Source organism: Gekko japonicus, unplaced genomic scaffold (assembly GCF_001447785.1).
Source record: "Gekko japonicus isolate JY-2015 unplaced genomic scaffold, Gekko_japonicus_V1.1 scaffold154, whole genome shotgun sequence".
Classification (NCBI taxonomy): Eukaryota; Metazoa; Chordata; class Lepidosauria; order Squamata; family Gekkonidae; genus Gekko; species Gekko japonicus.
In genome coordinates, this window is record NW_015172008.1 from 542,746 (window position 1) to 555,159 (window position 12,414).

The following is a 12,414-nucleotide window of genomic DNA, read 5'->3' on the forward strand; positions in this document are numbered from 1 at the left end:
ATGCTGAAAGACAGACAAACCAGGGTTATGCCCAAGCCAGGATTTGTTACATGTCTGGTAGACTAACCACAATTTGTTGCACAAACAAACAACAATTGACATTGACATCTGGATACAGCCACACTAGATAAGTCTTCGCGACATCAAGAAGAGGAAATATTATAACAAAGGGGGATGTGTGCTTGTATATATCCAGTCTGAATCTATACCTGAAAAATACCTTATCAGTATTTTGGGTATACTTGGGTGTAGAGTGGTGTTCAGGATTCTCAGGTCCTGTATCTGGGTCCTGTATATTTCCAGTAATATTTAGGATTTGGAATGTCCAGGGCTGGCATTTTAAGGATCCCAGTCTTATCCCCCCCCCCAATTTAACAGGTTTCCTGGGCAACAGGAAGGCAGCACCCAGCGGTACAAGCTGGGTGCAGGGCCCAGAGGGGCTGCAGATCCAGCTGGCCCCTTCTCCTCCCAGCCCCTTTGCCAGGGTTCCTTTGTGTTCACTTCCCATTTTCCTGCACAGAACTTGCAAAATACCACCACTCCTTGCTTGGATTTGTGACTCTGTGCTTTGAAATCAGTCCTTTTAAACTTGCAATGTCAGTGACACTGGGTTCTGCTGGCCACTCTGTCCATTGTACTGGTTCCACTGGGCTTGCAAAAAATCCCCCCCTGCTTGGGTTATGATTGAACTGGCATTGACACTTTGACAATGGGTTCTGCAGGGGATTAATATATTGCATTAGTTCTGCTCCCTTGTATGGAGTATGATTCTGTGCTAGACATCAGTCCTGATGAGCCAGAATTGCCACATTAGCGCTGGATTCTGCTCGGCACTCTATGATTGCACTGGTACTGCTGGGCACTCTGTACTGTTTTTTTTGGGGGGGGCTTGCAAAAAAAAACCCCTGCTTCCCTCTGACTAGCAACGGCAAAGTACAAAGAGCACTAGAGTATAAAAATCAGTTTTATTATGAACATGATAATAATTCTAATAGACTTTTGGGAAGGAAGGTGAAGAATAAACAGTACTCAAATTATATTCCATTTGCATATGGAAAAACTTCAGGTATCTCCAATTTCCTGATTACTATGTATTCTTTAGGGTACCCTATAAAAGAAGAGATTGAAAATAGCTAGCAAGATAAATGTTCTAAAGTTACCCACCTGAATCTAAAGCTTTTTCTTGTTGATACCAGTGAAGTTTTGGGAGCCCCGTTTTCTGATGGTCAGGGCCACAAAGAAGGATCTTTATTACTTACTAAATATGTATTCCCCACTTTTGTCCTCAAAGGGACCCAACAACAGAAAAATACGTATAAATAAAACAGGTGAATAAAAACAACCTGCTATATCTAGGCTGGTCTTGGATGCAGTAAGCCAGCTCATCCCATGCCAGAAGGCAAAAATCATGAGCTAGTGTCAGAGTCCCACAATAATCAGTTCCCAGTACTGTTCCTTCAGAAGGACTTAATTTATTGAGACAGGTAAAATAGGTCTTCTGAGCATGCATTTATTGTCAGAACTAAAAGCAAGCGCAGTCAAGCAATAATATACCAAACTCAAAAGGGGCAGTTGGTGGCTCAGGGCCAATCAGGAGGCTAGCAAAAGCCCACTAGGACTAACAAGTGAATACATTCCCGGGCCTGAGAGGCACCATAGTACCAAGGTCACCAGGCAGACTAAAAGCAATAAGAACGCAGGGAGAAATGAAACCTAAAATTCCAGGGTGCACCAGACAGAGACAGGTCATCATCCCATAGCTAGCATTCCCCCACCCCCAGTCCATGGCAGCTGCAGAGCTATTCTGCCCCCCCCCCAGGGCCTTCCCCCAGGTTTGTCAGGGTACTGTTTATGAAAGGCCCGCAACAACTGGCAGTCCTCAACCCATTCATTATGCGAAGGATCAAAGTCCTTCCATTGGATCAGATAGAACAGTTTATTTTTGCAGAACAGAGTCCAAAACATGGGCTACTTTTTGATGAGGTTTGCCATCGAGCATCAGTGGGGGAGGAGCTGGTGGCCAAGGTCTCCACTGGTTAGGTCCAGTATCACGCTTGATCAAACTGAAATGAAAAATGGGGTGTACTGATTTCAGCAATTTAGGCAACGCAAGTTCAACAGTGACATCATTGATTTTCTGCAGCACTTGAAATGGACTGATGTACTTCCACCCCAATTTCCTGTGAGGTTGCAGTCCCTTAATGTTTTTGGTAAATAAATAAAGTCACCCGCCTGCAAGTTCCATTCAGGGCCCCTGGATTTATCAGCTTGGGCCTTGTAACTGGACTTGGCTTTGTCCAGGGTCTTTTGAATCATAGTCCAGTGACCCAGCAAGGTTTCCCACCAAGTTTGAAGGTTGCCAGGAGGAGAAGGCGAGCCCACAGTGGGGAGAGGCACCCCCTCGTAACTGTGTAATGCTTTGAAAGGGGAGAGTCCAGTGGAGGAATGCACGGAATTGTTGTAACTGTACTCCGCATATGGCAATAAGTCCACCCAATCATCCTGTTGATAATTAGTAAAACACCTGAGGAATTGTGCAACAATCTGATTCACCCGTTCCATTTGCCCATCAGTCTCTGGGTGGTAGGCACTGCTAAGGCCCCGTTTGATGCCTAACACTTGGAAAAGGTCTTTCCAAAAGGTGGCAATGAACTGACTTCCCCTGTCGGAAATTATCTTATTGGGAACAGAATGTAACTGCACAATGTGTTGCATAAACAGTTTAGCCAATACCTTGGCAGTGGGTAGTTGCTTGCAGGGAGTGAAATGAGCCTGTTTCAAAAACAAGTCCACCACCATCCAAATCACCGTCTTCCTCTTGCTGGGAGGTAAGTCTACTATAAAATCCATTGAAATAACCTCCCACGGCCTGTTGGGGGTTTCTAATGGCCACAGCATCCTGGGTGGCTTCCCCAGCCGTCTCTTACTCATTAGGCAGGTTTGGCATGAGTTCACATATTGAAAGATGTCCGAGCACATGTGTGGCCACAAGAACTGCCATTGCAAAAGATGGAGGGTTTTCAGGTAGCCAAAATGCCTAGCCAGTTTCAATCCATAGCCCGAGTACAACACCTCCCCCCAGAGGGATTGTGGGACGTACAAGCAGCCACCCCAGTACCAGCATTCATTACTGGCCTGTTGGATTGACCCATCTTTAGCCACCTCCTCCCTGTCGGCCTCCGAGAAAGCTTGCTTGAATTGGCTGATCCAAGGATCTGCTTTCCTCCCAGTCTCCGCCTTAGCCTGCCAACGTGTGACCACAGCTCCTCTCAGTTGAGAGGGTGTGAACATGGAATCCACTATCTCCTCCCTCTGACTAGCATGCTGAGGTTGGCGGAACAAAGCATCAACCGGTGAATTGTACTTCCCTGGGAAATGGTGGAGGGTGAATTGGAACTTGGAGAAAAAGTCCACCCACCGCAACTGTTTAGTGTAGAGGCTTCAGGGTGTGTGCAACGCTTTTACGTTTTTATGATCAGTCCACACCTCAAATGGCACCCGTGCTCCCTCCAGCCAATGCTGCCAGGTGGACAACGCTAGTTTAATAGCTACAGCTTCCTTGTCCCAAACTGCCCAATTCCTCTCAGTGGTACTGAATTTTTTCTACACATGTGAGAGGATGCAACTTCCCCCCTCCCCTTCTTGTAATATCGCCCCCCATGGCCACATCTGAAGCATCCACTTGCAAAATATTTTTTTTAATTTTCATCTGGGTGCTGTAGGATGGGCTTGGAGGTGAAGAGTGCCTTGAGCTTGTCAAATGGTTCCTGGCACTCAGGGGACCATTCCAGTCAGGCACTGGGCTTGGCACTGTCTTGCCCCTTCCTCTTAGTCTTAAGTAAGTCTGTGAGATACAAGCTCACTTGGGCAAAATTGGGGATGAAGAGACGATAAAAATTTGCAAACCCAAGAAAACTCGAGCTGGCATCGGGTTCTAGGAGCCTCCCATCCCAAAACATCAGACACTTTGTGTGGGTCCATTTCCAACTCTCGTTGCGAGATGTGATAGCCCAGGAAGTCAACCTCAGTCTGATGGAACTCACGTTTAGAGAGTTTGGCAAACAGTTTGTGTTCATAGAGGGTGGCCAAGACCTCCCAGACCAACTGCACATGGGACTCCTTATCTTGGGAAGAATATCATCTAGATAAACAAAGGCCCCTTTGAACAAGTGCTTGTGCAACACGTCATTAATCAGATTCATGATTTTTCTCCAAGTCTGGCTCTTGTCCTTTGGCTTGTACCAAAATGCTCACACCTCGAGCCAGGGTCAAAGTTTGTACCTGGCAACAGTAACAGAAAACAAACACTCAGACATTATATCTGGTAGCAATGTTCTTTCCCATCTTTCTCCTTGTCCTTTCCTAATGGATTTCCGTTAGAGTTACTGGCTCTGCATGGGTACCCAGTGGGAGATTATGAAGGATCTACCTGATTAGTTTCAGGTCAACAGCACAATGCCACTTCCTGCGTATATCAGAAACAATGTCAGCACATTAGCATGATGTTCTAGGATTCACCAAGAACTCTTTGGTTTAACCATTGTGTTGATGTGATGATGTCACTTTCAGTTCATGCCATCAGTAACCTTTTTACCAGGAGTGATTCCTTCATTCCACCTGTCACAGGATATAGTGCTACTAATTTTCTTCCACCTTTGACAAGATGATCAACAAGCCATCCATAATTCAAATTGCATCAATCCTTTCACCTTCATCAAGGACTTCAGAAAATATAGTAATCCTTTCATATTCTATAGTGGCTCTGGAAAGGGCTTCACCCAGAGCTTATTCAAGTGGATTACCTTTATGGCACAGTATTCTGTGCCATAAACTTACATGACAACCTTTGCCTCAGGGTATTAATGCTCATGCCACTGAATCCATATTCACATCAACATCATGTTTAAGAGATGAACCTCCACAAAGCTGGTCAGCATCTTCAGCTTCCATTCCCCATTATGTGCCAACATCAGAAGCTTACAGGACATATCCTTTGGCTAGGCTGTGCTGCACTCTGTCTTCTCCTGAGTCAAGGCTATGACGGGCAGGGTTCTGCATCAATCTCCCCATCCCTCCTGTGCAACACACAGATTTCTCTTGCTGGACCATCATGACTCTAGTTTATTACATTATTTATTTATTAGTTTTTTTAAAAGCTATTGTGCATGGAAAGAACTGCTATATAACATCTATGTATGACAAGAGAATTGTATACGTTAAGACTTCTAATAGGTGAAAATAGAGCATCTAAAGAGGTCAGATATGAGACCTAATGCGGCATCCAGTGAGTGTTTGCTGTAGACTTCTCATCCTTATGTTGATTCTTATCTCTTCCTGTTTTTTAAAAAAAAGAATAAAAACCAAATCACAATTGGGGTAATTTGATTCCCACTGAATCACCTGGGGCTTACTTCCAAGTGGACCCGCTTAGGATTGTTCCCTTAGTCACACTCCACACACCTTTATGGTCTGCAGAAAGAAGAGAGAGAAGGGATAGCTCTCCCCATCATTGTGGTTATAAATGTTCCTGTAAAATGTTCATTTCATATTGCCAGTTAACACTGCCATTCCCTGGAATGTGTGGGGGGAGATCCTCCTCTCCTCAGCCTGGTACACTCACAATGTCTCCTGTCTGGGTTGTTATCTGCTTATGCTTTTCTGACCTTGGAGTTCCAGCTGCTCCTGACCTGCTGGGAACAAACGGCTCCTATTTTGCCTGCTCTCTTTCCCCCCCCCCCCCGCGTGCACTATGCTTATTGGCTTCTGCTTGTAATGGGGGGTGTTCTGAGATTAGTATAACTCTGGGTGCCCTGCTGCTTTGGGCCATTCCTGACAAAAGATGTTCACGTGTCATAGTTATGAACTACCAATAAACAGAGTACTTCTTATGAAGCGTAGTGTGGTGTGATCTGACTATCGAATCTGACACATATCACACATCTGAAGAAGCGAGATCTGACTCATGAAAGTGTACGCTGGAATAAACATGGTTAATCTTAAAGGTGCAGCTTGATTTCCGTTTTCCCTTGCCACAACAGATTAACACAGCTACCTTTCTGAAACAGAGTAGATCAAGGTAGTATATTTTTGGAGACTGTTTTTTTTTAAAAAAACTGATTTTAAACATTTTAACTTCACCATGACAGTCATTTAATGACTTGACACTGACTGTGCTCCTCAACTTCTGTTTTTGAAAGCTCAACTCCCATTTTGCAATAGTGCCAAAGATGAAGGAGTACGTTCAGTTTAAAGAGGAACACAGATAACAAATTCACCCGTAAAATGGAGCTCTTCCGCCAGGCTTTTGGAGCTGCCGCCACCTCTAACAACTAGGAAGAGAAGCCCTGTTGCCCTGAAATATATTAACAATGGCGCCAGCCGCTGGAGGGACATGTGAAAGGCTCCTACAGATGATCTGTGCCGGCCATAGGAAGAGAGAGTCCATGGTAGCCATCACGAACGCTATAATAGCACTTATTATAGCAAAACAAGAACTTATTATGGAATTGTAATTTTTAAATACTGTTTAAAATGTTTTATTGTATTATTTAAATGTTCTCTATACATTTTATGTAAGCCAGGAGGGCGGGGTATAAATCTTAATAACTAACTAAATAAATATACAAGATGCGGTGGAAAGATAAACCATTTTGCTAAGAAGAAAGCCTGTAAGAGAGCCTGTAGAAAGGGAAAGTGTCTTTTCTATTGAGGTGGCAGTTAGTTACTGGCACTGAGGCAATAATATAACCTACTTGTGAAGTACATCCACTTCACAAATACCCCCAAAGCTATCCGGTCTGAAATGTTCACTATTCCCACCACCACCACCACCACAGTCCTATGTGTACTTCCACTAAGCTCAGTACCCTTTTCTTAAAGGAAAAGCTTCCAGGACTTATTTAAGGTAGTGCATACGAGCAGCATCACTTTGCTGCTGGTAACCAAAGCAAAGTCCCAGAACATAAACTGCATTAGAATGAACCAAAATGACACAAAACCAAAAGCTCACACGCTGTTTTGTGCTATTTTGGTTAATCCTGGTGCAAGGTATGATTTTGTTTCTGGTTTTGGATTTTGCTGGGAATTCTTCAATTCCAGAGTCCTTTTCTTTATATTAAACCTTCTCCTCCAGAGGACAGAAAATACTTCATGTTAAAGACCCCCTTTACCATCAGGGAAACCAAAGCACACATCCCCTCCCCCCCCATTAAATACTTCAATTTGCTTTCCTAGTCCATGTTTCCCTCCCTCTACCTGAAGTTTATTTTCCCAGTAAATGAAAGATCACAAACTTCCCTGGACTTAGAGACTCATGGCTCATATGCGTAGGGCTGGTCTTCTCTTTTTCCAGAAAGAGCCCTCCGTTCAGGAGTACCTACAAATCCAAGAAAGAGGTCACTGCAAAGAAAAGGCATAAGCAGAGGAATCCCCATCAGTTTCCCCTCTAGGCAGTTGGCAGTGATCCTGCCCCATGCCCCAACCCCCAAATCCTACAGAACTCAGGCTGAGGCATACCTGAGATTGGTTCCTGAAGTAGTGGCTTGGTGCATGCTGCCTTGGTTTCCCTGACTGTAAAAGCAGCTATTCATTTCCCTTACTCAGATACTGATTCCCTGCTTTTCTAACCAATGGGGATGCAAAGTGGCTTACCACATCATTTGTCCCTCCTTTTTCTACTTCCAACAACTACCCTGTGAGGCAGGTTAGGCTGAGAGTGAAGCTGACCTTCTTGCCTGAGTGGGGATTGTAACCTGGGGTAGCCTAGTCTGAATCCTGTATTCTAATCCCTTTATCGTACGGTGAAAGGCCAGGAGACAAGAGAAAGCGTGCAGCAGACTGCCACAGAGGGACCCATGACCTTTAGAGGAGACGTTGGCATTACCCCGTGGCTTCCCCTGGGACTCCCTCTTCCCATAAACATTTTGGTACAAGCTGCTAATTATGAGTTCTCTTCCCAACCAAGATGTGCTTCAGAACATTTTTTCCAGTCACTCCTGGTTTATGACTTCTGAGACTTCTCCATTAGTGCAGCATCAGTGGAGTGCGGAAGAGGGTGGCGGGAGGGGTGTAAAGTCACTGAGGACGAGAGAGAAGCCGTATTGCCAGTGAAGCTTCATAGCTATGAGCCCACCCTCAGTAGAAGACTACAGACGAATCCCAGGGCCTGAACTTGGACAGCTCCCCTTTAAAAAAGCACAATACACCAGGGATGACTGGCAGAGAAAAGAAGGGGTGGCCTAGCATGTTGAGCCTGGCCAGGGCCAACGGGGTGTGCGTGTGTGCTGCTGCTGCCTCCTTGCCAGCAAGTCTCCCCCCTCAACTCCACCCCCCACAGCTGAGTGTACCCCACCTGCCTCCACTGCCAGGGCAGGTTATGTGCAGTGAGACTGGCTGGGAGGGGAGTCCCTGGACCCAAAGGTAGCCAGCTGCCCCACTGCTCAGCCTCTCCCAGGCCCTCCATGCCCCCCTCTGAGCAGCGAGGGCATCCTGGTCTACCTGGCTAGCTTGGGAGTGATGCCATGGCCAAGCTGGGTCCCACAGGCATGGCTCCCTCTGCCTGGCAGCGAAGCCTCCTTGCTTGTCCACCTGGGCCCCTGCCAGCCTAGCAGGAGTGCTGTGATTTGGCTGTGCCAGCCACTGGCCAGGCTCGGCCTACCTGCCCTCCTCACTCCCCACAGCTGGCCTAAGCAGGGGGGGGGGGGTCAGACATTGTGGTTCCCCAAGGCCACTGGTCCACCAGTATCTTTCCAGGTGGCCATAATGGCGAGTCCACTTCTCATTCCAGACAGAAAAGTTAAGGGGGCAGACAGAAGAGTGAACTTGGTCAAGAATGGATTTAATGACTCCAGAGCATTTTACAGCTCCCATTCCTTCCCTGACAATCCAGACAAAAACTGAAGGCACATTTCCCCTAATATCTACCCAGTGAAAAGTGTGAGAGCCTTTTTTTTTTAATGAAAGCCAGGAATTCAGAGAGACAACATAATTTTATGTGAACACTGCCTGGACATGCCCCCTGTTGCTGCAGGCCTGCTGCCCAAAAGGGGTGGTGGGCTCTCTCCCTCTCTATTGGACTTCAAGCAGAGATAGGCAGCTGTCTAGCTAGTGATTTCCTGCACAGCCGGAGATGAGACTAGATTGCCTAGAAGACCCCTTCCTATTCCAAGATCCTAGTATAAAAAATAGCATTACTTTCCTCAGGCAGGCAATACTTCAGACAGGAAAATTTAGTGAAAATCGATTTTCATTTCATTTACATCCTCTGTAGTTGAATCTCTTCAACATCATTGTATTTCAGTTAAAGAAATATTTTTGTCTGCTCTTTAGCTTCCCAGGAATGGCACATGACACTTAATTAGGCTACCCTAGCTTATAAATTGTAAAGAAAATTTTAGTTCACAGAATACACATTTGGAGATATTAACTTGAACTATGGCAGTAGAATAATATTTTGTAGAGCTGAAGTGACACAGCAGGACCATCTCACATATGATAAATATGCATACTTAAAAAAAAAAAGGTTTCAGAATCTAGACTTATAAGTACAATTAATCGTAGAAACCAGTGACTGTATGAAAATGAGCAATGTAAACAGTGGTCTGTGGCAATGATGGTAGTAATACAAGTCAGCAGTGAAAACTTATCATGACAAGAACCCACAGTTCATTTGGGATCACAATGATACAACGGGTTGACTTACTCTCGATGTTATGGCAAGCCAGCTCACAGTCTGCCGAATTTAGGAAGAGATTCTCATTCCCTCGACACCCACCATAAAGTAACATATTGCAAGTCTGTAAGTCTTGGTCATAATACCAGCGAGGAAGTTTACCCCTGCATGCTCCTTTATCTTTTGGCAGCAGGCACATCTCTCTGTGGTCTATAAGCAAAAGAGAAAGTGAATCGTGCTTCAGTACAATCCGACTGGAGGGTGTGTGCAGATTGTAAATAGATCCCACTTCAACAAAAGCAGCCTTGGCAACAGAATACCATGGAAAGTTAACCCAAAAGCAAGAGATAATTGCCTCATGGCCATTGTGCACAGTCTTCCACCATCTTCTAGCGGTCCATCAAGAGGCAACTTGGTGTAGTGGTTAGAGGATGGGACAAGGACTAGGGAGACCTGATTCAGACCCTCACTCTGCCATGAAATTTGCTGCATGACCTTGAGATAAGTCCCCTTCTACCTAGCCTACCTCATAGGGCTGTTGTTGAGGATGAAATGGGTAAGGGGAAGGATGGGGCAAGCATATGACAGAAAGATCAGGAAACAGGTGTGAATATTTCTAGAAGAAGTCTGGGGAGGGGCCAGGGCATAGTGGCCAAGCATCTGCATGGCAGTCTCTGGGGCAGTGATGCTCTGTATCCTTGGTGCTTGGGGGCAACAGTGGGAGGGCTTCTGGACTCTGGCCCCACTGATGGACTTCCTGATGGCACTTGTATTTTAGCCACTGTGTGACAGAGAGTGTTGGACTGGATGGGCCGTTGGCCTGATCCAGCATGGCTTCTCTTACGCTCTTATGTCCCAGATTTGGTACCCAGACCCCTCCCCCTACATTTCCAGCTAAAAGGATCAGGTAGTAGGTAATGTGAAAGACTTCTGCCGGAGACCCAGAAGAGCCCTTGCCAGTGTGAGTGGGGGAGAAAAAAGCTTGATAGCTATGAGCCCACCCTCAGTAGAAGACTACAGACAAATCCCAGGTCCTGCACTTGCATATCAGGGCTGATAGGCAGAGAAAAGAAGCGGTAGCCCAGCATGTTGAGCCGGGTCAGGGCCAACGGGGTGTGTGTGTGTGCTGCTGCTGCCTCCTTGCCAGCAAGTTTTCCCCTCCACTCCACCCCCACAACTGAGGGTGCCCCACCTGCCTCCATTGCCAGGGCAGGTTATGTGCAGTGAGGCTGGCTGGGACAGGGGTCCCTGGACCCAGAGATAGCCAGCTGCCCCCCTGCTCAGCCTCTCCCAGGCCCTCCAGGCCCCCCTCTGAGCAGCGAGGGCATCCTGGTCTGCCTGGCTAGCCTGGGAGTGATGCCATGGCCAAGCTGGGTCCCACAGGCATGGCTCCAATGCTGTGATTTGGCTGTGCCAAGGCTTGGCCTACCTGCCCTCCTCACTCCCCACAGCTACCTTGAGCAGGGTTTTTTTTTTTCAGAAGTTGTGGTTCCCCAAGGCCACTGGTCCACCAGGTGGCCATAATGACTAGTCTACTTTTGTTTAGGGGACAGACAGAAGAGTGAACTTGGTCAAGAATGGCTTTAGTGACTCAGCTCCAGAGCCTCTTTCAGTTCCCATTCCTTCCCTGACTATCCAGCCAGAACTGAAGGCACATTTCCTCTACTATCTACCCAATGAAAAGGGTGAGAGAGTCTTTTCTTAAAAAAAAAAAGCTGGGAATTCAGAGAGACAACATAATTTTATGCGAACACTGCCTGTACATGCCCCCTGTTGCTGCAGGCCTGCTGCCCAAAAGGGGAGGTGGACTCTCCCCCTCTCTAGTGGACTTCAATCAGAGATAGGCAGCTGTCTAATTTGAGATTTCCTTCACAGCAGGCGATGAGACTAGATTGCCTAGAAGGCCCCCTCCAATTCCAACATTCTAGTATAGAAAATAGCATTACTTTCCTCAGGCAGGCAGTACTCCAGACAGGAGATTTTATTCATAAATCGATTTTCATTTCCTCCGCATCCTCTGTAGGTGAATGATTCACACCTCATTCTATTTAGGTTAAAGAAATATCTGCTTTCGACAGATCTACATGTGCCTACATCGACATCCATTCGGCATTCTTTGGTAACTCCTAAAGGAAAAAAATATATATACATGTCCATCAAAAGGCCAATCTAAGGTCAGTTTATGAGCCATGCTGTCTGGTTGTGCAAAGCGTCCATCCCTGTAGGCTGTGGTATGGCTGGCAGGACCAGTGGTCCATGGAGTTCCTCCGTCGTTTTATCATCAGTCTACAAGCAGTTACACGGGCATGTTCACAAACATGGAAGACTGACCACATACAAACACGAACAACAAGGTTATGAAGAGTACATGGTCTTTTAAAAATGGAAGGTTATGTTCTCAGTAATCACAGGCTATTTATTTCTACATTTATACCCTACTTTTCTCCGCAATGGGGACCCATAGTGGCTTACAACACTGCATTCTATTTTAGCCCTCAGAACAACCCTGTGAGGTAGTGTCATGCATATAGCCAGCAATATAGGGGAACAGCTGCTGGACTTGACCAAAATGGTCATAGAGGATGTTTCTGTACCTAGGGACATGGATAGCCCGGCCTCTCAGTTACACGTGCCAAAAAGGGAGTTGAGAGACCCAGCATAGAATAGCCTTGGAGAGGGACAAGGAGCAAAGTAGTAACACAATTATATGGTTTTATGTAGATTAGAAGAAGAGGAGGAGGAGA